Source organism: Garra rufa, chromosome 20 (assembly GCF_049309525.1).
Source record: "Garra rufa chromosome 20, GarRuf1.0, whole genome shotgun sequence".
Classification (NCBI taxonomy): domain Eukaryota; kingdom Metazoa; phylum Chordata; class Actinopteri; order Cypriniformes; family Cyprinidae; genus Garra; species Garra rufa.
The window spans coordinates 24,415,779-24,441,052 of NC_133380.1; the positions used below are offsets into that span (position 1 = coordinate 24,415,779).

At 35.4% G+C, this 25,274-nt stretch overlaps 1 protein-coding gene across 1 annotated transcript in view; it reads left to right on the top strand.

The window, feature by feature from the left end:
* Positions 1–25,274, top strand: part of tbl1xr1a (TBL1X/Y related 1a) — an 89,200-nt gene that overhangs the window by 36,644 nt on the left and 27,282 nt on the right. The window contains exon 3 of the mRNA XM_073825404.1: positions 17,238–17,303. The gene's annotated coding sequence lies outside the window, so the exon portion shown is untranslated. The remainder of the gene's footprint in view (positions 1–17,237; positions 17,304–25,274) is intronic.

A 25,274-nucleotide genomic window follows, 5' to 3' on the forward strand; every position in this document is an offset into this window, starting at 1 on the left:
TGACTATTCTCTGGATAATTCCTCTCCAACAGGGTGTATTGTTTCAGGGATCAAGGTGCGTGAATTTGAGCACCAAGCTTCATTCAGAACTGAAGCAGGGCGGACTTCGATCAGTGCCTGCGAAAGCAATTTTGGATGTGAAATAGTTTATTCTGTTGGTTGCTTTTGAAATCACTAAATTCTATATATGATTTTCAAACCACAATAAATGCTATTTTTCACTTCGAACCCTTTGGTCAGGCTTTCTTGAGAGTGTTGCCATAGAAACACTGAGTATAGAGTGGCTAGTATTGAGGCAGAGATTGGTTTGGCTCTGAGCTGGTGGAGAATGGAAGAAAATAGAGGCCTAATAAACCTCTTAACACCTGTATTGTTACAGGCCTTTTACAACATGATGGGCTAAAAAAACAACTTATGTTCTGGCGGTGTGGGTGAGCGAGATGCAAGGCTTTTACGTATGATCATCATACCCATTTTTGGACATATTCATCATGTGGTTGTCCAGGGTTTATCTGAAATATCTGAAATGTAATGAAAGCCAAACTATTGTGCTTTCAAAGCAAAGATACGCATCTGTTGTGAGTAGTGAAGGTGCTGTGTAGGATTGGAGCCAGAGGAGTTTGCTTTGGCGTAGCCTGTATCCATCATGTAATCTGTGTCCACAATTCCTTGACTTGAGCTGTACAGCAATATTGAATTTCCATGTTTTGGCTTGGGGCAAAAAAGTACCCTGCATGGTTACCGCACCAGCTTTAGAAAACAAAGTCAGGCTTATCTGTGTCTGGGTTGTTTTCACAAGATCAATCTTTTAGAGATTTGACCGTGAAAAGGACACCTAGCTTGTGCTTCAAACCTGCTGCGTTTATAAAAACACAGCCTTACTTACTTTCATTCAGTATATTATGTTTATTAATTGTGAAAATCCTTACATTATTAAAATGCAGATCAAATGCTATAGCTTAATCCAGTTCTGGCACTTATCAATAAAACATCAACAAATCAATGTCAATCAAGTTTTTTTTTTTTTTTTCTGTAGGAATAGCAAAGCAAATTTTTTTTAAACTCTAACTGTGAGCTGGGGTTTTCTGAATTGACTAGTTGACTAATTGATTTTAACTACTTTATAATTACAGGTCTGTTTTGGGTTCGGTTGACCCAGATCTGTCACTTTTCTCAATAGCATTCTTCTGTGTTTTAGAAAAAGGGAATTTTAAGATTGCATGTCAAACACAATGTTCAGATCAGTCTCAAAATATGGGATGACATTAAAAAAATGCAATCCATCAGCCAAAAGAGAGTTTCATACTGACATAGTGATTTGCTACATCGAAGCAACTGGATGTCATTCATTTTCCATGAGAATTGTCAATTTCTGGAGGAAATAAATGGTGGAAAACCGTTGGTGTTAAGCAGAGCTCAACTTTTTTAATGCAACTTTATGCTAATGGGAGTAGTTTGATTCCACAGCAGTGTAGGACCAGACTCGACCATCTCCGATATCTGTCTGTGTGAGAGTGATTCCTTAAATGTTGTCATAGGGCTGGAAGTACTTGGTTTAACTTGGCAACAACTAATAAATTAGCCTTTATGTGGAATGTTAGCCTCTGGCGAAGTTTTGAAATCTTAATAATTGCCGTTTTTTTTTTTTTATATTCATTAAACTATCAAAGTCCACGAATTGACTAACTCTATTTTTTAACGGGGGCATTGGATGATCGGTTTCCACAAGTTGGTATAATTGTTTAGGGTCTTCATGAAATGTCTGCAACATACTTTGGTTAAAATTCCTTAATGGACGTTTAAAACAACACCCTTCTTATCTTGTCTTCTTAGCGACCTGTTTTGCTGCATGCCTCTTTAAATCATAATGAGCTACTGCTCACCCCTCCCCCTTTTGGCACGTTACCATCAAAAACAATACCAATCCGCTGGGTCCTCAGTGGCTCTGATGTCAGGGGAAAATGAAGACTCTTATGTTTACTTTCACATACAAATACAAAACACCTGCATTGCTTACGTGACATTGTTGTCGCTACAGCTGCTCGAGCGCAGAGAAAATGGCAGACCAGCATTCAACTGGCTAAGGGGGTTAATGGGGTGAGTGGATTTTTATCATTGTAGGATGGTTGTGTCCACACACTGGTTAGACACATTTATTTGCAAACACCATGTAAAAGTGAATTTTGCATCCGATGTTCCCTTTAAGGCTTAAAGGTGTAGTATATAATATTGACAGCTAGTGGTTGAAATAGGTACTGCAGTCCATATTCAAAATAATAGAGAGGGTTGTCTCTCTCCCCCTCTGCTCCTCAGACTTGATTGTCATGTGTTGCCAGATTGATTACACTTAACAGGAACAAGCGCAATTGACAACGTTTTCCACCAACTGGCAACCCAGTGTGTTGAAATACTATTGTACATTATTAAAATACAGATGAAATGTTATAGCTTAAACCAGTTCTGGCTCTTATCAATAAAACATCAACAAATCGATGTCAAACAAGTGCTGTTTTCAAATTTTTTTCTCTATGGATAGCAAAACTACATATTTTCAAACTTGACTAATTGAGGTCTGGGGTTTTCTGAATTGGCTAGTTGACTAATTGATTTTAACTGCTGTATAATTAGGTCTGTTTTGGTTTCGGTTGACCCAGATCTGTCACATTTCTCAGTGGCATTACATTTGTGTTTAAAAAAAAAAAAAGGGAATTTTAAGATTGATTTGAAAATTTTTTGTGTTTGACATGCAGTCTTGAAATATGGGATGACATTGAAAAAATCCAATCCATCAGCCAAAAGAAGGGTTCATACCGACATAGTGATTTGCTACACCAAAGCAACTGGATGTCATTCATTTTCCATGAGAATTGACAATTTCTGGAGGAAGTAAATGGTGGAAATCGTTGGTGTTGAGCAGAGCTCAACTTTTTAATGCAACTTTATGCTAATGGGAGCAGTTTGATTCCACAGCAGTGTAGGGCCAGACTCGACCGTCTCTGATATCTGTCTGTGTGAGAGTGATTCCTTAAATGTTGTCATAGGGCTGAAATTACTTAGTTTAACTTGGCAACAACTAATTAATTAGCCTTTATGTTGAATGTTAGCCTTGGGCGAAGATTTGAAAGTGTCAGAAATCTTAAAGGTACCATATTGTCAAAATCGAAATTTCCTGGCTTTTTTCATGATAACTGAGGTCTAGGGGCTATGTAACTACCATGTGAGTTTCAAAACAGTCAATCCACAGTAAACTGCACACAGCCTGCTTAAAGTAGCTGTTCATTTTCACGAGCCACTGTGACTTCCGTAACGATGTGACGTCCGATCTACTCAGTCACCGCCTTCAGTGACCACCCCAGCACCAACCACAGTCCCAACCTCCTTTTGTCAAACCCAGAAAACATAGTGTCCATAACATTGCTAAGCAACAACAACACGGAAACTAATCTAGAAAACCCTGTTCAGTCGATAGATGTTGAAACTACATCATTGCACAGGCTTCAGAACAACGTGAATATAAGAGACCAGAGGCACGTCAACTTCAGCCTCTTTCACACAGCAATTCCGGTAAATACATGGATAATGTGTCCCATCATGATTTGTTCCGGAGTTATTTAATTTGGTTCATTCACAGTTGTTTTCCTGAATCTGTGCGTGCTTTACACACAACCCATAAAGACATGTGACGTTTGGATGTGAGATGTAATGCGACACGTACGTTTCACTAAACTGAAACTAACCTGAACAAACTGTGCTTCAGTGCTGATAGTGAGGAGCTGGCTCTGCCCGATCGCCGCTTCATTCCACTTTGCACGTATTTTTTTTGTTGTTGTGAAGAGTCGCAGGGTAACGTGCATCATCAGTACAACACTGCCTTTATGGTTCTGGCTTTTTTTCACACAGCGCTCGTTCCCGTAATTTTCCAGAATCAGCGCGCATTGTGAAAGGAGCTTTACTAAAGCAACAGTTATGTAGCTTACTGCATTCGGTGTTTGAAAAAGAAAAAACATTAATGATCATTCTGAAATATCTTGTTGAGTATCAGCAGGCTAGGCTCTCTCTACAGCATACATGACCGTAGTTACCTGTGGTTGGCCTGGCTGTGCGTCACTCAGAAAACAACAGGCCAATCAGAAGAGAGGCTCATGAATATTAATTATATGGGCCAAAATCGACCTATTTTTGACAGAGCTCCTAAACAAGGAGCTGTAAAAATATATTGAGATGGATTTTGGCACTTATACCACAAATATATATTCTTAAGGACATCAACAACTAAAATAAACCTCCAGAAATGTGTACAATATGGGACCTTTAATAACTGCTGTTTCTTTTATGTTCATCCAAACTATCAAGGTCCTCAAATTACCTCCATTTTTTTTAAAGGGGACATCGGATGATGGGTTTCCACGAGTTGCTATAATTGTTTAGTCTTCATAAAAAAGGCTGCAACAAACTTTGGTTAAAACTCCTTAATGGACGTCTAAAACAACACCCTTCTTACCTTGTCTTCCTAGCGACCCGTTTCGGTACATGTCTGTTTATTTGACAACGTTTTCCACCAACTGGCAACCCAGTGTGTTGAAATACTATTGTACATTATTAAATACAGATGAAATGCTATAGCTTAATCCAGTTCTGGCTCTTATCAATAAAAACATCAATGTAAATCCATCAGCCAAAAGAGGGATTCATACTGACGTAGTGATTTGTTACACCAAAGCAACTGGATGTCATTCATTTTCCATGAGAATTGGCCATTTCTGGAGGAAGTAAAATGCTGGAAACCGTTGGCGTTGAGCAGTGCTCAACTTTTTTAATGCAAAACTTTATGCTAATGGGAGCAGTTTGATTCCACAGCAGTGTAAGACCCAACTCGACCATCTCCGATATCCGTCTGTGTGAATGTGATTCATTAATAAATGTTGTCATAGGGCTGAAATGACTTAGTTTAACTTGGCAACAACTAATTTATTAGCCTTTATGTTGAATGTTAGCCTTGGGCGACGTATTGAAAGTGTCAGAAATCTTAATAATTGCTGTTTCTTTTATGTTCATCAAACTATCAATGTTCTCAAATTAACTAACTCCATTTTTTAAAGAGGACATTGGATGATCAGTTCCCACAAGTTAGTACAATTCTTTAGGGTATTCATGAAATGTCTGTAACAGTTAAAATTCCTCAATGGTCGTGTAAAACAACACCCTTTTTACCTTGTCAAAAACAGCTCTGTTCACAGCAACCCATTTCGGTGAATGTCTCTTTAAATGAAAGGAACAAGAGCAGTTGACAATGTTTTCCACCAATTGGCAACCCAGCGTGTTGAAATACTATTGGGTAAACTGGCAGTGGGCAGAATTACACAGACAAAAAAAAAAAAAAAACAGACATTTTAACATGGAACACACATTTCAAAGTAGAATTTGAAAGTATTGTTGTGTTTTGTAATATGTGAATTTAAAATTTATGTTTCCTAAATATCTGCAAACTGCAGATGTTTGGTGTTTATAAGGGTCGGAAAGTAACTTTTCCGTTCAGGGGAAATGTTTGCCCTCTGGAATTTTTTTTTATTTTTTTTATTTTATTATTTTTTTTTTTTATGTTCGTAAGGGCAATGTTTATAATCATTTTATTATTATAATCACCATACTGTGTTGTCTTTAATGTCTAATGCTTATATTTACCCAATTACTTCAATAATTGAAATTGGTGTCAATAGACTGTTTAAAATTGTTTCTAAGTTATACAATTATAAAGACAGGAGCTCATAGGGCTGCAATATTATGACAAATCATTATTGTAGATTATTTGAATATTTAACATGTTGGTTCATGGCGTTACGCATAAACTCCAGTGAAGCTACAAAATACTTTTTTGTTTACATCATATCCGCACTGTTTGTGGTGAGGGAATTTGCGAGCTTGCACGCTCAATAACAGCTCTATTAGATGTTTTTAGCCCCTCTGATTGGCCAATGCATTTCTAAGTTCAACAGAAACACGTTTGATTGGTTATAAGGCTCAACGCAGCACAAAACAGTGCATAAAAGACATCTGATGTAGTGTGTGCAAATCTAAATGTGACCCTGGTCCACAAAACCAGTCTTAAGTAGCACGGATATATTTGTAGCAATAGCCAAAAATACATTGTATGGGTCAAAATTATAAATTTTTCTTTTATGCCAAAAATCATTAGGATATAAGATCATATTCCATGAAGATTATTCCATTCCGTTCCATTTTTGATTAGTAATATGCATTGCTAAGAACTTCATTTGGACAACTTTAAAGGCTGTTTTTCTCATTATTTGGATTTTTTGTCCTATTGTCCTATCCTAACAAACCAAACATCAATAGAAAGCTTGTTTATTCAGCTTTTTTATGATGTATAAATCTTAGTTTCCCAAAAAATTGACTCCTTTGGCTGGTCACAAATGTAATTCCACGAATTGACACTTTTCATTTTCACATTTCATTTTAATCGCTACAGCCATAATACATTGTTTTTATTGTGCAGGGGCAATTTTTGCCCCTTTGTCTTGAATTTATGTGGCATTTTTGTTCAGTTTGGTTCAGTTTTTTGCCACAAACCCTCGGTAATTTCCAACCCTGGTATTTATTCAGTCAAAACAGTTACCATTTAAGCGTGCTTGGGTTTGTGTGATACTTTTTCCATCTTTCTTTCTTTCTTTGAGAAGTGTTAGCCTAATAATTTTGTTAGAAGGATGCATTAAGACGTTTATAATGTTACAGAGGATATGTATCAAATATATCCTTTTTTCACTTTCTGTTCATCAAAGAATTTTGCAAAAAAAGTATGTTTCCACAAAAGTACGAAGCAGCACAACTGTGTTAACATTGTTATTAATAAGAAATGTTTCTTGAGCATAAAATCAGCATATCAGAGTGATTTCAGAAACATGTGACACTAAAGACTGGAGTAATGCTGTTGAAAATTCAGCTTTGCCATCACAGGAAAAATTACATAAAGTAGAAACAAATACAATTAAAGTTGAAGTCACACAACATGGCTTTGCTTTTACCAAGATCTCAATTTGGGATCATATTGTACAAACCAATAAGCAACAAACCACAAGAACCACTGGCTAAAAAAAAGTATAAGAAGGTGATCAATTCTCAATAGTAAATCATCTTGACCATTCCTAGCTGTTTTTTTTTTGCCTCATAAAACTCTGTACCTGATTCATAGATGCTATCACCTCCAGAGATTTAGCATTAATGTCAAGGCAACCGCCATTTAGTGATGAATATGCAAACTGTAACCTTTGTGCCTGAGCTCTTGCAGCTCCATCTAAATCGCACATGATTACGGCCTTTTTTTTTATCTGCCTGCTTCCTGTCTGATGTAAGATCCTCAGAACAATAGAGAAGGTGTTTGGCTTATCTAGCAGGTGCATCAACAGTTGTTAACGAACACCTCCCTCGTTACATTATTGCTACGGATAGGGGGATGGGAAGCGCCTGTCGGAGCCTCCATCTTTCTTTATGAGAGAGAGAGAGATGAGGAAACAGCCTCCCATACGCCACTGAACTGTCACTTTGGTGTGTAGGAGGAAAGACTAACTGCTCTTTGAAAGGAAACCGTGACATCTGTTTCCTTTTAGCTAGGTAGCATTGTGAAGATCGCCCAAAATGTTTTGTGTGCTCAAGTACGTTAAGTTTCAATTTCGGTGGCAGACTTTTTTTTTGAAGAAGGGGGGTTTTCTTTTAGCACATTCTCAGTGTGAATCTAGGTCCCCTGCTTACAGTTGTACCGTAGACAACAAAACCACTGCCAGTTTCCTTTCAGTAGAAAAACAAAACAAAAACAACCAAACATAAAGGCTGTTTATTATAGTGTGCATTGATTAAAGTTATCAGGGCAAAGCAGATTGTTGATATTGAGGTCTGTCGGTTGAAGATTGCACTTGGTGAGGTATTGGACACGCTCTTGTTGGTTTAAACAAAGGTCTCGGCTTAAAAGCTTAGAGTAAGAGAATAATTGCTCACCTGAGCTAAACCCGGGAATACGAGTTGCCATGGTGATTTGTTCCGTTAAAAGGTGATTACATAGATGTTACCAAGTTAATCCTATGGTTGCATGATAACGTATTGTAAACAACTCTCCAACTCTTGGAGATAGTATAATGTATGATATCTGCTCTGACAATAGTTGACCTGAAAGAGAAAACTCTTATTGTGACAGTGTCTTTTTGGTGTCTTACTGTAGTAAAGTATTGTGATATATGAAGGCAGAATCAGCATGAGAACTTCCTGTGGCGAGTGTGGTGAACTACAGCGAGGTCTGTTAATGCAAGGGCTTTTCTGTTGTATTAAAGCGATAGTTCACCCAAAAATGAATATTCTGACATTACTCACCCTCATGTTGTTCCAAACCTGTAAGACCTTCGTTCATCTTCAGAACACAAATTAAGATATTTTTGATGAAATTGAAACCTGTTTTTTTTTTTTTAAGGTCCTTGCCACAACCCATCAAAATAAATTTTGGTTTAAATTAGGGCTGTCAAAATTAACGCGTTAACTCGTTAACGCAAATTAATTTTAACGGCACTAATTTTATTAACGCGCGATTAACGCAGCATGCATTTTCTGTTTGACCCACTACCTAGCAGTTAAAGAAATGGATAAACAATGTTGCCAACCTAGCAAAAAGTGTCTAGCAACAATAAATAAACACATAATTGGACAAACCTAATATAGTTTCTGAGGCTCTCCGGTTTTGCCGAACGAGCGCGAGGTCTCCCAATGCGCGCGCAGCCCCACACCTCCCTCTCTTTATATCTACGTCTGCTCTGTTCAGCGAGCGGCAGAGGAGCAGCGCTTTCAGTTAAACCAGATATTATGTTGCTTCCAGTGCTTTAAGTGGGCCGTCTGTATTTTATCCTTTTGCGTACTTGCGTACCGGCACTTCTGCCATATTTAATGAATGCAAGCGGAGTCGGTCTACGTTATTGGTGCTGTGGGGTTGATGCGTAAAGCCACATACGAGTATGCAAGCGAAAACGGCGTATTAAATGCACGTCAAACACATGCAGAATTGCATATCATATGCACGCCAAAGTTAATTTCAGCTTATTAATAGCACGCCTAATAGAAACAGAAAATAATGCAGGGAATAGTGATTTATGTCCAGATGCCTGTAAATTATTCTTTTCAGCGATTGAATGATGATCATAATTCAGGATTTCTTTTTTCAGTTATTATTTCATATTACTTTGGTTGTCTGATAACAGAAATACTAAATTATAACAATGGAGACAGTTTTGTTGAGAACTTGGCTGCATCAAATGACAGTATGTGGGCACCAAGAGGCAAACAAATGTAATAATAAATATTACTGTACATTTTGCATGTTCAGAAGAAGTGAGCTGCCCTGTCCGGCAAATAATATAAACAGGCTTGTGTAAGTAAATTGCTCAGTGCAAAGAAAGAGAAGTAATGGGAACCTGGTATTTCTATGTTCTTTTTTTTCATGTGTGGAATAGACATGAACAAGTTATTTGAAAAACATCTAGTCTTCATGCTCTATGTCGAGTATGGTTTCACTAATAATAAACACATATTTGCTTAAAGTATCCATATTTGTCCATGCCAATGTTGATTAGAGTATTAAAAACTTTAAAAAGTATTAATTTAAGGTACATTCAGAACAGATAAAAATGTGCGATTAATCGCGAGTTAACTCATGACAACCATGCGATTAATCGCGATTAAAAATTTTAATCGATTGACAGCCCTAGTTTAAATTCAAGAAACTGTGACAGAAGTATTTTACTTAATAATAGTACTACTACTAGGGCTGGGTATCGAGTTCAATACTTTTTAAGCACCGACTGAATCGTCTCGATACTATCGAGTATCGAAAAAATAATTTTCGTTCGGTACCAAATTTCGATGCCCAAGGGTATAATCTTGTCAACGTCAGTGAGCTAGAAAACGTGCGGCATCCTTAACGTGCCTGGATCAAATGCCAATTCTGCGCGACCTCAAATTATATTTGGGAGCATTTGTGCGAGTGCGAGAAATTGTTGTGGTGCGACTTGGTTTCATTTCTTTACAAAACTTTCGCTAGCCTAACTACTACACAGACTGTTGTGAGCTGATGCAGTGACAGGTTCGCTGTTCTCTCCAACATTACATAACCATTTGAAGTTAATCTTTACATTTTTACATTTAATGCAGATTTGAGACATTAGCTGTCAATCACTCCCTGTCACGGAGCTCCGCTGAACCGTTTTTTTCTCTCAGCCAACCTCTGTTCCATATTTGCGCAAACTGCATTGAAATTAAAGGTGCCATAGAATGCATTGAGAGAATATTTAAAATTGTTCTCTGATATCTACATAGAAGGTATATGGCATAGGAAAGGGCAAACAATCTCCAGAAATGGTTTTACAGGTCCATTTACAACCCTAGGATTTGCCCCTAGAATAAAAGGCTCTGTTTTTGCCTTATTTGGAAGCTTCATGAATATTAATGAGCTCTGCTCTGATTGGCTGTTTCACAGAGCTCAATAGCTCGCACATGGATAAAAATATATATTTAATTAGGAGCTCTAGCCACTTTTAATATGTGGTTTGTTGAATCTGCTGTTTTGAATTGCAGACATTTTAGTCTGTTTACTGTGATGCATGTGTCTCTGCATTGTAACTTTACACAGAGCACAAGTACTTACCACACAAGTTGAGCTGCTCGTCAGTGATTCTCAAGATCTGTAAATCATTCGCCATCATCAGGCAGTTATTTCTCCATCATTCGTCATCATCAGTGCAGTCATCTCTCTGTTTATGTGGTAAGTGAAATCCTATGTATTGCAATGTAACAGGCTAGCGCTAGCATTAAGCTAACCGTGTCCCTTCTGTGGCTTGCCTTGTTTAAACGATGTGCTGACGTTAGTGATGATTGGGCGATGCAAATGTTGGAGGCGTAACTATTAACGATCTCGGCTGTAACACCGACTGTTTCGTAACAGTCGGTGTTATGTTGGAATTTACCGATTTTTCGGTGGTCTTTTGCAAATACTAGATTTATATAAGGAGGAGGAAATGATGGTGTTTGAGACTCATGGTATATCATGTCCATGTACTGAACTGTTATTAGTTAACTATGCCAAGGTAAATTCAGTTTTCCATTCTATGGCACCTTTAAGGGTGTGTGATACAACGATTTTTAATGTGGACAATTAAAAGGTCTTCACAATCTGCTTTTGAAGAAATATACTATATTTCGTTCTACAGTGCACATTCTGTCGGATACAATTCTGGCGTCTCAGTCTCAATATAGGCTACTGTACAACGCGGCATACATTCGCATCAAATGATAACTCAGCGGCAGAGTTGCACTCACGCAGGGGCGCAATTTTCACTTTCACGCAGGGGCGTAACACGCTCTTCAAAATCCCGTTTGTGTCCTCCCACTTTCAAAAGGTTTTGTTAAAGTAAGCCCTTGTATTGTAGAATGCACGCTCATCACCGCCGAGTTTCGTGGGATCGTTAAAACGAAACCAAATGTAAAACGCGCACGCGCATACAAAAGCAACTTTAATACCCCACGTTTAGAGAGCGACTTTCCAATGCGCGAAAATTAGGCTACATAAAATATCTAGGCTGTTATTAGTATGTGGCCTATAATAAGTTGTGTAGTTGTCTAAAGCTCTGTATCATGCTTGAAAGATTCGGTCTCTGTTTGTACTTTGAATATTGAAAGGGTAGCCTAATTTGATTATGGCTACATTTATTGTCTACACGACTAAGAAAGAACTGTGTAGTTTATTTTTTGTTATTTATAATATATTTTGTTATTTATGTAGGTTGTTTAAAAATGCATTGGTTGCATCTAATTTAAATGGCTGTACCTATAATAGAGAAAATAAACATCTTGTTCATGTACTCATATTATCATTCATTCTTGTCCCTTGCTTAAGGCGTAAAATAAATACATTGAAAAGGCTTTCAGAATCAGCCCATTTACTTGTAAAACATCGGCAATCAAAATCGACCATGAAGAATCAATATCGGTGCATTACTAAAAAAGAAATTGGGTGCTCCTAATTTTTTTGGTGCTCCTAACGTTTTGAAGTTGGGAGCACCAGTGCTACCAACTAAAAAAGTTGATTTTGAGCCCTGGGACATTATCAGCCAGGAGCGGGCTTGTCTGTCTCCTGAAAAAGCAGACATTCTAATTTTTCTGAAGAAGAACTGTTGAGTGATTTCAGGTGATCTTAAAAGGTTAGTTCACCAAAAAATGAAAATTATGTCATTAATTACTCACCCTAATGTTTTTCCAAACCCATAAGACCTTTGTTTATCTTCAGAACACAAATGAAGATAATTTGGATTTAATCCAAGAGCTTTCTGATCCTCCCATAGATTTACTGGATATGCATTGTTCAATGCCCAGAGAGGAACCAAAAACATAGTCAAAATAAGTCCATGTGATATACAGTACAGACCGAAAGTTTGGACATACCTTGGACACACCTTTGAACCAAAGTTTTCTTTATTTTCATGACTATGAAAATTGTAGATTTACACCGAAGGCATCAAAACTATGAATTAACACATGTGGAATTATATACATAACAAAAAAGTGTGAAACAACTGAAAATATGTCATATTCTAGGTTCTTCAAAGTAGCCACCTTTTGCTTTGATTACTGCTTTGCACACTCTTGGCATTCTCTTGATGAGCTTCAAGAGGCAGTCACCTGAAATGGTTTTCACTTCACAGGTGTGCCCTGTCAGGTTTAATAAGTGGGATTTCTTGCCTTATAAATGGGGTTGGGACCATCAGTTGTGTTGTGCAGAAGTATGTATATATATGTGACCCTGGACCACAAAACCAGTCATAAGGTTAAATTTTACAAAACTGAGATATATACATCATATGAAAGCTCAATAAATAAGCTTTCTATTGATGTATAGTTTGTTAGGATAGGACAATATTTGGCCGAGATACATCTATTTGAAAATCTGGAATCTAAGGGTGCAAAAAAATCTAAATACTGAGAAAATCACCTTTAAAGTTGTCCAAATTAAGTTCTTAACAATGCATATTACTAATCAAAAATTACATTTTGATAGGTTTACAGTAGGAATTTTACAAAAAATCTTAATGTAACATGATCTTTACTTAATTTCCTAATGATTTTTGACATAAAAGAAAAATCAATAATTTTGACCCATACAATGTATTTTTGGCTATTGCTACAAATATACCCCAGCGACTTAAGACTGGTTTTGTGGTCCAGGGTCACATATAGTATATATAGAATTAAATATTTTATAGAATTAAATATAATTCCACATGTGTTAATTCATAGTTTTGATGCCTTCAGTGTGAATCTACAATTTTCATAGTCATGAAAATAAAGAAAACTCTTTGAATGAGAAGGTGTGTCCAAACTTTTGGTCTGTACTGTAAGTGGTAATTATATGGAGCTGCGAGGATACTTCTGTGCGGAAACTAAACAAAAAAAACTTTATTCAACGATTTATCTGTGGGAGGATCAGAAAGCTCTTGGATTAAATCCAAAATATCTTCATTTGTAGATAATTAATGACAGAATTTAAATTTGTGGGTGAACTAAACTTTTAAGCAGCAGTGAGCCTCACAAATACTTAAATTTGAAATTTTGATTTGCACTGATATATTGTGTTAACTACACTTTTTAACTACAATTTTGTGATTTTGTTCCTTTGTTTATTGTTTCTCTGAGATTATGTGTTATGTAATCTTGTTAAAATATATTTCTTAAAATAAAAGTATCGGAAAAAGTATCGTTCGGAACCGGTATCGAATTCAGGGTATCGGTATCGAAAATTTTGGAACGATACCCAGCCCTTACTACTACTGCTAATAACTTTATTATTAAAACATTAATTTAAAGAATATTTACAGGAATTTATTTACCAGAAAAATGCAAAACACAGAGCACAAAAATACAGAGCACAGTATTTCAGAAAATAAGAAATACAATAAGAATAATAAATATTTTTTTTTATAAAATCAATTATTCAGAGATTCTATTGATTATTAAAATTTTATGAAACCGTTAAAATGGAATCCAGAAAATTAATGGAAAACACAGAACTAAAAATACACTACCAGTCAAAAGTTTTGCTAAAAAAATATCTTTTAACTCACAGGAATAAATTACATTTTAAAATATATATTTAAATAGAAAACAGTTATTTTAAATAGTCAAAATATTTCAAAATTGTACTGTTTTTGCTGTACTTTGGATAAAATAAATGCAGGCTTGGTTAGCAGAAAGGACTTCTTCAAAAAACATTTTACTGTTCAAAAACTTTTGACTGGGGGTGTAAAAAAAATTGTGGAAGATTTTGATGATTTCAATTAATTAGACATGCTTTTTGATTAATAGCTTTTAATTTTTTAGTTTTTTGATCATTAAAACGGGTCTAAAAAATTAAAAATTAAAATGCTGAGGGTCAGAAAGCTCTCGGATATCTTAATTTGTGCTCTGAAGTTCTTAGATGTTTATAACGACGTAAGGGTGAGTAATTAATGACAGAATATTCATTTTTGGGTGAAGTTTCCCCTTAATTATTAACCGTTTACACAATGTATTATTACTACTTATAATACACTGCAATATTATTATACAAAGTTGTCTTGTTCACCCAAAAATGAAATTTCTGTCATTAATTATTCACTCTTATGTTGTTCCAAACCCAAAAGACCTTTGTTAATCTTCGGATATTTTTAATGAAATCCGAAAGCTTTCTAATCCTGCATAGACAGCACTGTAACTAAAGTGTTAGTGTTAAGGACCTTGTTAAAATAGTCCATGTAACATCAGTGGTTCAACTATAATTTTACGAAGCTACAAGAATACTTTTTGTGCGCAAAAGTATTTAGCTTTTTGTCCACCACACTCATCACACAAGGTTCTAATGCTGTTGATTTTGCTTTAAATAATACCGGCACTATTTTAAATTGTTTTCTTGTGTGGAAATTTGCCTGATGGATGTTTGTGAGAGTGAAATGCCTTTTGGTTTTGGTTTTTATAAATTTCCGCGTTGTTTTATTATGTTGCACTTTGTCTCCCACCTTGTGTGAACAGCATTTGAAGAACTGGACTCAAATAATGTGGTATTTTGAGACTTTTGAGACATTGCGATACTTCTGTAGCACCGGTATATTGTAGAACCCTAATTAGCGTTAGAGTTGATTTACACTAACGTCTGTTACAAAGCTTGTGGCAATGTGGTTGAGTTGCGTTATTAATTGCAGTCTGACACATACTGTAACAGTAAATTGAGCTTGAATACTTGGGTAGAGAACAGTTTGGGCCTAATGTAGCAACACTTTTTTTTTTTTTTTTGTCAAAGTGTGTAAGTTAATTAAGCATTTACGCAATCCAGAATAAGTTATATAAATGTTTCCAATGGATTGGATGTGCTTCCCCAATCATTTTCACATTTTATATGAATTGGCTATGTAATGAAATTGATTTCAAACTGAATCAGTTCCCAAGTTGGTTTTTAACCAATCTTGGCCGTCCCTTTCCTCTCAGATCAGGCGTTCTTTGGCTTAACACCGTAACGACACCTGCTACTTCGCTTAGCAAGCGCAGGCCAATAATCTGAGCGAACTGGAATGTACGCCGCTCTGGAAAACAGATAGACGCAGCAGGTGCAACAGCACAAAGAAGTCTCAGAGACCCGAGAGACATGGGTTGGGAGCGGGCGGCCTGAAGGAAGTAGTTTCCACCCTTTTCTGTTCAAGCTTAACCTTGGTAGACAAGAGACCACTGAAACCCGCCAATAGCTGTAACTTAACAGCCATGTCAATACATGCGTTTCATTGCTTGGCTGTGGAAACTAACACATGCGCTCTTCAGAAGTTACAGCACGCTTAGGGTGAGCCCAAAATGGTGATTCATGAATGCAGAAATTAATTCCAGACCTAGACTTAATCCGCGCCTGGGAAAACTGCCCTCGATGATGATTTTTTTTTTACTTTTAGGCTTAATTTAGCTGCGGTATGTGGCAGGGCGAGATTTCAACTTGGGACCATATTTCAGACACTGTGTTTTGGTGATGTGACAACGAGTTTTCTTAATGATTTGATGGACCTTTGTCTGTTTAGAATTTGTTTCTTCACTAAACCGTTTGACAAGACAATAATGAGTTTTTAGTTTTTAGTCCTTTCAAAAATTGGGAATGTGGTCCTTCAAAATCAGATTTTAAGTACTCTATTGTTTTAGCTTTATTTATTTACAGTGTTTTTCCAATCAAGAAGCTGTTGGCCCATTAGAAAACCTATCCAATGATGTATGTAGGTTAAAAGCACTAAACAATGTAGGTCAAAACAATGCAGTCAGTCTCACCTGACGGTGGTGGAACCTGTTTGTCTCTGTTGTAGGTTTAGGTGTGCCCTTGTCCTAAAAAATATATATATATCATCTACATAATAATGCTGACAGTTTCACAAGCTGTCTTATGATTGGGGGCAGCCGTGGCCTAATGGTTAGAGAGTCGGACTTGTAACCCAAAGGTTGCAGGTTCGAGTCTCAGGTCCGGCAGGGATTGTCGGTGGGGAAGGTGAATAACTCTCAATACCACGACTGAGGTGAGTCCCTTGAGCAAGGCGCCGTACCCCCAATTGCTCCCCGGGTGCCGCAGCAATGACTGCCCACTGCTCCGGGTGTGTGTTCACTGTGTGTGTGCACTTGGATGGGTTAAATGCAGAGCACAAATTCCTAGGATGGGTCACCATACTTGGCCTCACTTCACCTCCTTTCCTTTCCTTTTCTTTCCTCCTTTTCTTAACTTGTTGTCCAAATACCATACGTACAAGGCGGTGTGAACGGTTCGTTTTCAAGACATTCCTTTTGTTGTTTTTGTGATGAAAAATGTAACTGGCAACCCAAAGAAAATTACAGGGAGACTCGAGATTTATTGGATGTATTTGGATGTATTAAGAAAGTCCATAGAGACACTCTTTCAGGCTGTTACCTTACCCTGGAGAGATAGAGATAAAACAATAGAGTCTTCCAGTGGAAAGATTGGGAAAGATATGACATTTTCCATCTAAACTAGCAGTTGCTGTAAGTCCACAAACATGCTCTCATTGACCTCAGACAGGTTGGTTTAATTGGGGCGTGCATTGCAGGTGATGTTTTTTTTTTTCACGTCCAGATGCTTGAAAAAATTCTGCTTCATTCACCCTTTTTTTGCACTGTTTTTGCAGGTGCTGAGACACTTGGGTTGGATCCTTAAAAAGCGTTTGCCTTGCGGAAATAGAGCTGATAGTGTGGTGAGTATAAATGCATGTTGGTGCTAAGATGGCTTGTTATTTTCTCTAAGGAAAATGGAAAACTTTTTTTTTTTTTTTTAAGCTAGGCTTAGTGTTTTTGGAATGGACATGGAAAAGGTACAGCTGTTCTGGAATATTTAAGACAAACTGTTCCCTTTGGTATATAAACCACCATTCTAGGTTTTTTTTTTTTTTTTTGCACGTTGTAAGAAAATGCCTAGTAACATTTGTTCATATAACATGGAGGAATGCAGTTTGGTGTGAATTAGAGTTGGGTATCGAGAGTTTCATTTTAGAACCATTTTAGTTCCAGATTTCCAAGAATTGGGATTCGATAAGACACATGCATTTCGATTCCACCTAACGATTCCTGCGTTCGCATTTTAATGTAATTTTCCAGGCCGGAACTGATTTCTCTTTCCCAACTTGCGACCGATATGCTCAAAAGATTCTGTCAGTACATCCTTGTAAACACAGCTGTTTTATATCTTAGGTGAACATAAACAGATGAGAAAGAAAATGCATGTGTAACTATTTTTAGATTGGTGTTGAAGAGACGGCAGTCTAATAAACGTGCTGCCTGATGATTAACATTACCGTTAAACAATGAACAAAAGAAAATCATTCACTAATCTTGATTGAATATCTTTTATAACCTTAGTGATTAATCTACATTTTCTTCATGAAAAGAAAACACTTAGCAAATGCTTTTAATCGATTTGTTTGTTCCTATTTTATTGCTAACTGTTTACTTCAGGGTTCGGACTTGAATCTGACTTTTTGAATAATATGGTCTGAAAAACTCTTGAAAATGGCAATATTTTTGAAGAGGTACTTGAAAAGTGCTTGAATTATTGAAAGACAATGTATCTGTGAAATAAGTGTTTTAATTTTGTCAATAAGCACATCTTTTCACGCAATTCAAAAAACATACCTTTTTCGCTTATTTCAATTATTGTTAGAAAACAATCAAGTTAAGCAAGTAGTACTGACATTGTCGTGGTTAAAGATGCGAGAAGAGGAACAGATGAACCAAATCGGCTCATTTATGCTGGAACCGTACAAAACATCAATCCATTAAGGCAGTACAGAAAGTATACACACACCTGGAATTGATTCCAGGGGCATTTTTTACATTTGTGAGGGCAACTTTTAAAATCAGCTCATTATTATAAAAACCATTTGTTGTCTTTCATGTCAAATACTCAAATTTACCCAATTACTTTAATCAATATTTGAAACTGTTGTCAATAACAATAGACGGTTTAAAATTTTATCCGAATTATACATGTAAAAAACATGAGTTCATAGGGCTGACAAAAATCATAATTGTAAGTTACTGCTTTTTATATTGTAATGATGATTAATATTGAAATAGAAAACAATGTAAAACATTTTTGTTTTGATTTGGGAACGCCACAGTCTGGCTTCTTGGTGTGTTCACACTTGTAGTTCGGTTTGGTTGGTTCATTTGGTCTGGATCAAAAAGGAAAATTATACATTTGGTCCTAGTTCGCTTAGCGTTCACACTGGCGTTATTGACAGTGAAACTTAAAGATATCGAACCTAAAGGCAAAGTGATACGTTCACAACCTGATTGGCTCGTTTGAATGACGTATATTTGGTGGCGGAACTCACCGAACACTCCAAACAAAAGGAAAATGTGTGTTCGACTTAAAGTTGACTACACCGAATGCCGTCTGCTGGACTAAGCGCACTCGTTGTGTGTATATGATTTTATTTTCATCACCTGCAAACTCACAAAGAGCTTCCCTCTCCGTGCTTCACGTTTGCCCTCTGCTCATTTTGTTTTGGCTACACCGCTTAGCGTTGGATCTTTTAGTTTAGTTTAGAAGTCGAACATTCATTCGAACCGCACCAGAGTTTGTTTGGAAGCGGACCGAGACCCATCTTTTTAGTGGGGTTTCGGATGGCATTGTTCATACTTGAACTGCACTAACAGAGCAATCACACCAGAGTTCATTTTAATCGAATCAAACGTGACAAGTGTGAACACACCCATAGACCAACATGTAGGTCCATGATGTTAATCAAGTCTAGCACAAGTTATGCATAAACTCCTGTTACAATCACTGAAGCTACGAAATTAATCTTTTATTTACATCTTATATGCCCTGTGGTTTTTATGATGACGAGCGTGCACTCTCATTAACAGCTCTGCCGTTTTCAGCGCTGACTAATCTAAACACCTCTGATTGGCCATTGCATTCCTAAGTTCAACAGAAGTACGTTTAATTGGTCAAAAGGCTCAACGCTGCACAAAACAGCACGTAAAAGCTGATGCAGTGTGAGTGAATCTGACTTTTTTTTAAAATTAAATTTTAAACGTGACAGCCATGATACATTTTTGTTCATTCTGGTGGCATTTTTGCCACAAGCCCTTGTTAATTTCCGGCCCTGGTCTAGTTGTTTTTGCTGTGGTATTGTTGTTAAAACCATAGTCAAAAGTTCCTTTTGTAGGCCGAAGTGTTCTGTAGGCTTCTGAGTTTTGCTCGTTTTTCAGCTGCAACAGAATGCTTTGTAAAAAGACAGAAAAAATATTTGACATCTAAATGGAAATGGTTAAACCGTAAAATATTACACTCTTTTTCACTGAAATAATATAATCTGTAACGCAAAGCAAAATTTTCAGCAGCCCTAACTGCAGTCTTCAGTGATTAATTCTAATATAAGAAACTCAAGAAACGTTGAAGAGTTGTGCTCAACAGCATGTATTTCAAATGGAAATCTTTTGGAACATTATGAATGCCTTTACTGTCACTTTTAATCAATTTAATGTGTCCTTGCTGAATATAAAAAAGGAGAAAATCACTCTGACCTCAAACTTTTGAACAGTAGTGTATTCTTGTGTAGAAAAACATTCGCTGTTCTAGAGTCCATGAACTAAAAAGACATTTTTTTTTTTTTTTTTTTTTATCAAAGCATTTAAGTGTCTGTCCTCAAAAAAGCAGTGCATTGAATAATACACAGAGCCTGGTGCCTTAATGCATATTTAAAATTACTGTTATTAATAATCATGAATTTAACTAATTATTTTCTTAATTTCTTCACTTCCTAATGAGCAGCATTAGCAGTTATATTTTTGTCTTTGTCATCAAAAATAGTTCCAAAACAATCTAAAGCAGGATCAATCATTGCGTCTCATAGAGATGCAAACGTAGCCAGTCAAATTAAAAGACTCATTTGATTTGTTTGATTCCCCTACTGCTACTCTCCATTTAATTTGTAGAAGTTTTATGTGTTTTGAAGTCAGTGTTCGCTATAAAAACATAATTATAACCGATACCAATTAGCTTCCTTCATGATTCATTGACGGATACACCCCAAACCCAGAAAGCAGTGTTTCCCACTGATAATTACAGCATTGTAGTAGCATAAATGTGAAGGCAACCATTATCTTATGCGCAAGACTGTCATCAGATAACAAACTTAGATGGTGCCTAGCGTGCAGTTTGTAAATTCAACAATCTGCTATTTATAATAGGCCAAAGGTGACAGCTTTATCCCGAGTTGCCTTTATCGGTCACTGTTGCGATTTGAACAAACAAAAGCTTCTTAACGTAATCGCTAATGCTAATGCACTCCGATCAGGACAATGAATGAGTCTGTGTGTACTGGCGCTCTGGCTGGAGCTATAGTAAGTGATTTTGGCAGGTGGTGATGTGATGTAACATTCTGAACAGCTCTGGCGAGATCATGTTCCAGCAGACCTTTAGGCAGTGCCTGTCCCACATTTTCCAGAAACACCCCATCCTAAGGGTCTACATGTGTAGAAAACACACCAGCAGCAGAATCGGGTCAAAGGGGACATACCTGTGTAGTTCCTTTATCTCTGGAGATAAGAAGCCGGCCCTGTTAACCGGGTCTCCACAGACCTTGAATGTTACTCATTAGTCATTTCTGCTGTCTGAGTTGCGTTATAGAGAGTTCCTGGAAACGCTGTCGGTGCTCTCGGTTCACATGCAGATGAATAACTCTCAAAACTGACCAGTCTGATATTGATTATTGGCTTTCTCTGAGCTCCTGTGTTGATGATGGTCATTTCTCTGCTTGGTCAGGTATTATTCATTATAAACTGGTTTTTGTCACATGCTGGATACTTTACTTAGATTTGCAGGATAAAGCGATACGTTTGAGGTCTGACAATAATAATGCAAATCTCACAAGTGTATTTCACGTTAGCCCAATATCTAAAGAAAATATTATATTTATACACACTAAATGATTAAAAGTGACAGTAAAGACATTTATAATGTCACAAAAAATGTCTATTTTAAATAAATGTGATCTTTTCAAGATTTTCATCAGAAAAAAACTAAACAAAAATCATGGTTTTGACAAAATTATTAAGCTGCAAAACTGTTTTTGATATAATTTTAAAATAAATAAGTGAATAATAAAATTGTAATTAAATTATTTTAAATAGTAATATTTCACAGTTTTACTTTTTTTTTTTTTTTTTTTTTTTTTTTTTACTTGAATAAATGCAGCCTTGGTAAGAATGCATTTTTTATTTTCATATAGAAAAGTTATTTTAAATTGTGATTTATATTTTACAGTTTTACTGTTTTTACTAGATTGATGAAATAAATGCAGTCTTGGTAAGAAATTACTCAAAATTATTTTATAGCATATTATATTTTCATATATATTAAATGGAAAATATATTTTAAATGATAATATTTCACAGTTTTTACTGTATTTTTGATTAAATAAATTCAGCCATAAATAAATTGTTTAAAGCATATTATATTTTCATATATATTAAATGGAAAATATATTTTAAATTGTAATATTTCACAGTTTTTACTGTATTTTTGATTAAATAAATTCAGCCAGAAATAAATTGTTTAAAGCATATTATATTTTCATATATATTAAATAAAAAAGTTAATTTAAATGGTAAAAACGTTTAATTATTTTACTGTTTTTACTGTATTTTTGATCAAATAAATGCAGCCTTGGTAAGAAAAAGAAAATTAGTTAATTAGAAAAAGTATCATTTTCATATATATTAAACAGAAAAGTTATTTTAAATTGTAATATTTAACAATTTTACTGTTTTTACTATATTTTTCGTCAAATAAACGCAGTCTTGGTAAGAAAAAGAAAAATTAGTTCAAAGCATAATATATTTTCATATATATGAATAGAAAAGTTATTTTAAATTGTAACAATATTTCACAAATTTACTGTTTTTACTGTTTTTTTTATTAAATAAATGCAAACTTGGTATGAAAAAGATAAATAGCTCAAAGCATATTATATTTTCGTATATATATATTAAATAGAAAAGTTATTTTAAATTGTAATAATATTTTACAGTTTTACTGTATCTTTGATTAAATAAATGCAGTCTTGATAAGAAAAAGAAAGTTAGATCAAAGCATATAATATTTTCATTTATATTAAATCGAAAATATATTTTTAATTGTAATAATATTTCACAATTTTACTGTTTTTACTGTATTTTTAAACAAATAAATGCAGCCTTGGTAGGAAAAAAGAAAATGAGTTCAAAGCATATTATATTTTCATATATATTAAATAGAAAATATATTTTAAATTGTAATAATATTTCACAATTTTACTGTTTTTACTGTATTTTTGATTAAATAAATGCAGCCTTGGTAAGAAAAAGAAAATTAGATCAAAGCATATAATATCTTCATTTATATTAAATATAAAATATATTTTAAATTGTAATAATATTTCACAATTTACTGTTTAACTGTGTTTTTGATCAAATAAATGCAGCCTTGGTAGGAAAAAGAAAATGAGTTCAAAGCATATTATATTTACATATATATTGAATAAAAAAGTTATTTTAAATTGTAATAATATTTCACAATTGTACTGTTTTTACTGTATTTTTGATTAAATAAATACAGCCTTGATAGGAAAAAGAAAATGAGTGCAAAGCGGATTATATTTTCATTTATATTAAATAGAAAAGTTACTTTAAATTGTAATTATATTTCACAATTTTACTGTTTTTACTGTATCTTTGATTAAATAAATGCAGCCCTGGTAAGAAAATTAGTTTAAAGCATATTATATTTTCATATATATTAAATAGAAAATATATTTTAAATTGTAATACTATTTCACAATTTACTGCTCTTGGTAAGAAAAAGAAAAATTGTTCTAAGCATGTTAAATTGTCAAATATATTAAATAGAATTAAGTACATCTTCCCCTAAATAGTCATCATATGTTATTAATCCTTTTACTTTTTACAGTAACAAGGTTTCATTTTATTAAAGAACTGGGTGCAAAGTGTAAATATTAAAAACACAATAATTAAAATGAATGTGGTGGTGGTGAAATGTTCTGGATAGGTTCTGTTCGATTCAATCCTTGAGTTGCTGCATTGCATTCTGCTTTTCACTTCGTAACACATTTGTCCTTTGACACCCTTCAATGCCTCACCTTCGGTCCAACATGTTGTTGAATTTAGTGATTCACACTACAGAAAGACTGTGTAGGCCATAGGGTCGCCTTCAGCTGCTTTACTCATAGTTTACCTCTGTAGCTGCAGGCACTCAGGCCACGTTTAGTGTCACTCGTTAACAGAGGCAAATGAGTTCATTAAACATCCTCAGCACATCCTCAGCACATGCTACAGCACAGTAGTGGGGTAACAGTTTCGCATAGATTCAGAAACAACATGCTGATGACTTGCTAGTTTTTGTAGTGACAGTAGATGTGTGAATACTAATTAGCATCAAAATTATCTCGAAATAAATGAATCTGTCAATATATCTTTTTTATATCTTTATCTTTTTTTTTTTTTTTACACGTTTAATCAGTTCTAGAAAGAAGCTGGTTTGTTTTGTAACCCTTGAAGGAATGTTATGTTCTTTCTAAATGCTTTCTTCTATAAGAACACAAGTCACGTTGTTGTTTTTCTAAATGACATGCTTAACAGAGTCTTTAAAGTGCCAGAGGAGGGCAAAAGCGTTACGCAATCCCCATGGTCCTCCAGGAATCCTGGCAGTTTAGATCTTGTCCTCATGTTACCTCCCATTCTTATTGCCCTTCTGTCAAGTCCCGGTTTGGAGCAGCGCGTCGCCTCCCTTCCCAGCAACTCCCACCTGTGCGCCAAAGATAAAACAGTTGATATGAGAGTCAACATTTCATTACAAAAATGCCGTGAACAGTCACCTAGACAGAAAAGTTGACAGCCACGCTCACCCAGAAGCAATGTCACAACATATGCAGATAACCTTCTCTGTCTCTGATATGTCCTTCTGTTACATCACCCACAAACTTTACTGTTTTCAAAAGATGCCATGCGGTGTGTACTCGCAGCTGTTGTGCTGAAGATTTATTTCTACCAAATTTTGATTTCCATTAATTTTCTGGATTCCATTTTAATCTCTAATTAAAGAGACCTAGGAATACCCCCTCCCCCACCTAGGAATAATGTATTGTGTATTCACATTTTTCTGCTAAATAAATTCTGAAAAATATTCCTTAAAATAATGTTTTGATAATTCATTATTATCAGTAGTAGTACTATCATTACATTAGGTAATATATTTCAGTCACAATTTATTCAAGTTAAACCTAACTTTTATTTTGGCGGTGATTATTTTTATTTTGCTGTGAGGACCTTTAAGTTACTGTTTGTGTGTGATATGACGATAGTGTTGGTTTTTCTCACAAGAAACAAGAAAATGCTCATGAAATGACTCTCAGAGCAGTTCGTGTACTCATATATTGAGGCCGGCGGAGGCTAAAAACACAGCGAGCGTCACGCGTGTTTCAATATGTGTGTAGTAAACTAAACCGTGTGTCTGTGCCATTCATTCACACAGAGACACGCAGAACATGCAGGATTTATATTTAAATAGTATTTTGCTTTTTTTATATTTCACCAGTCCATATTGCATTTTGATTTAAGTGTACTGACCTACGTTGATTTATTAATCCAAAATTCCATGA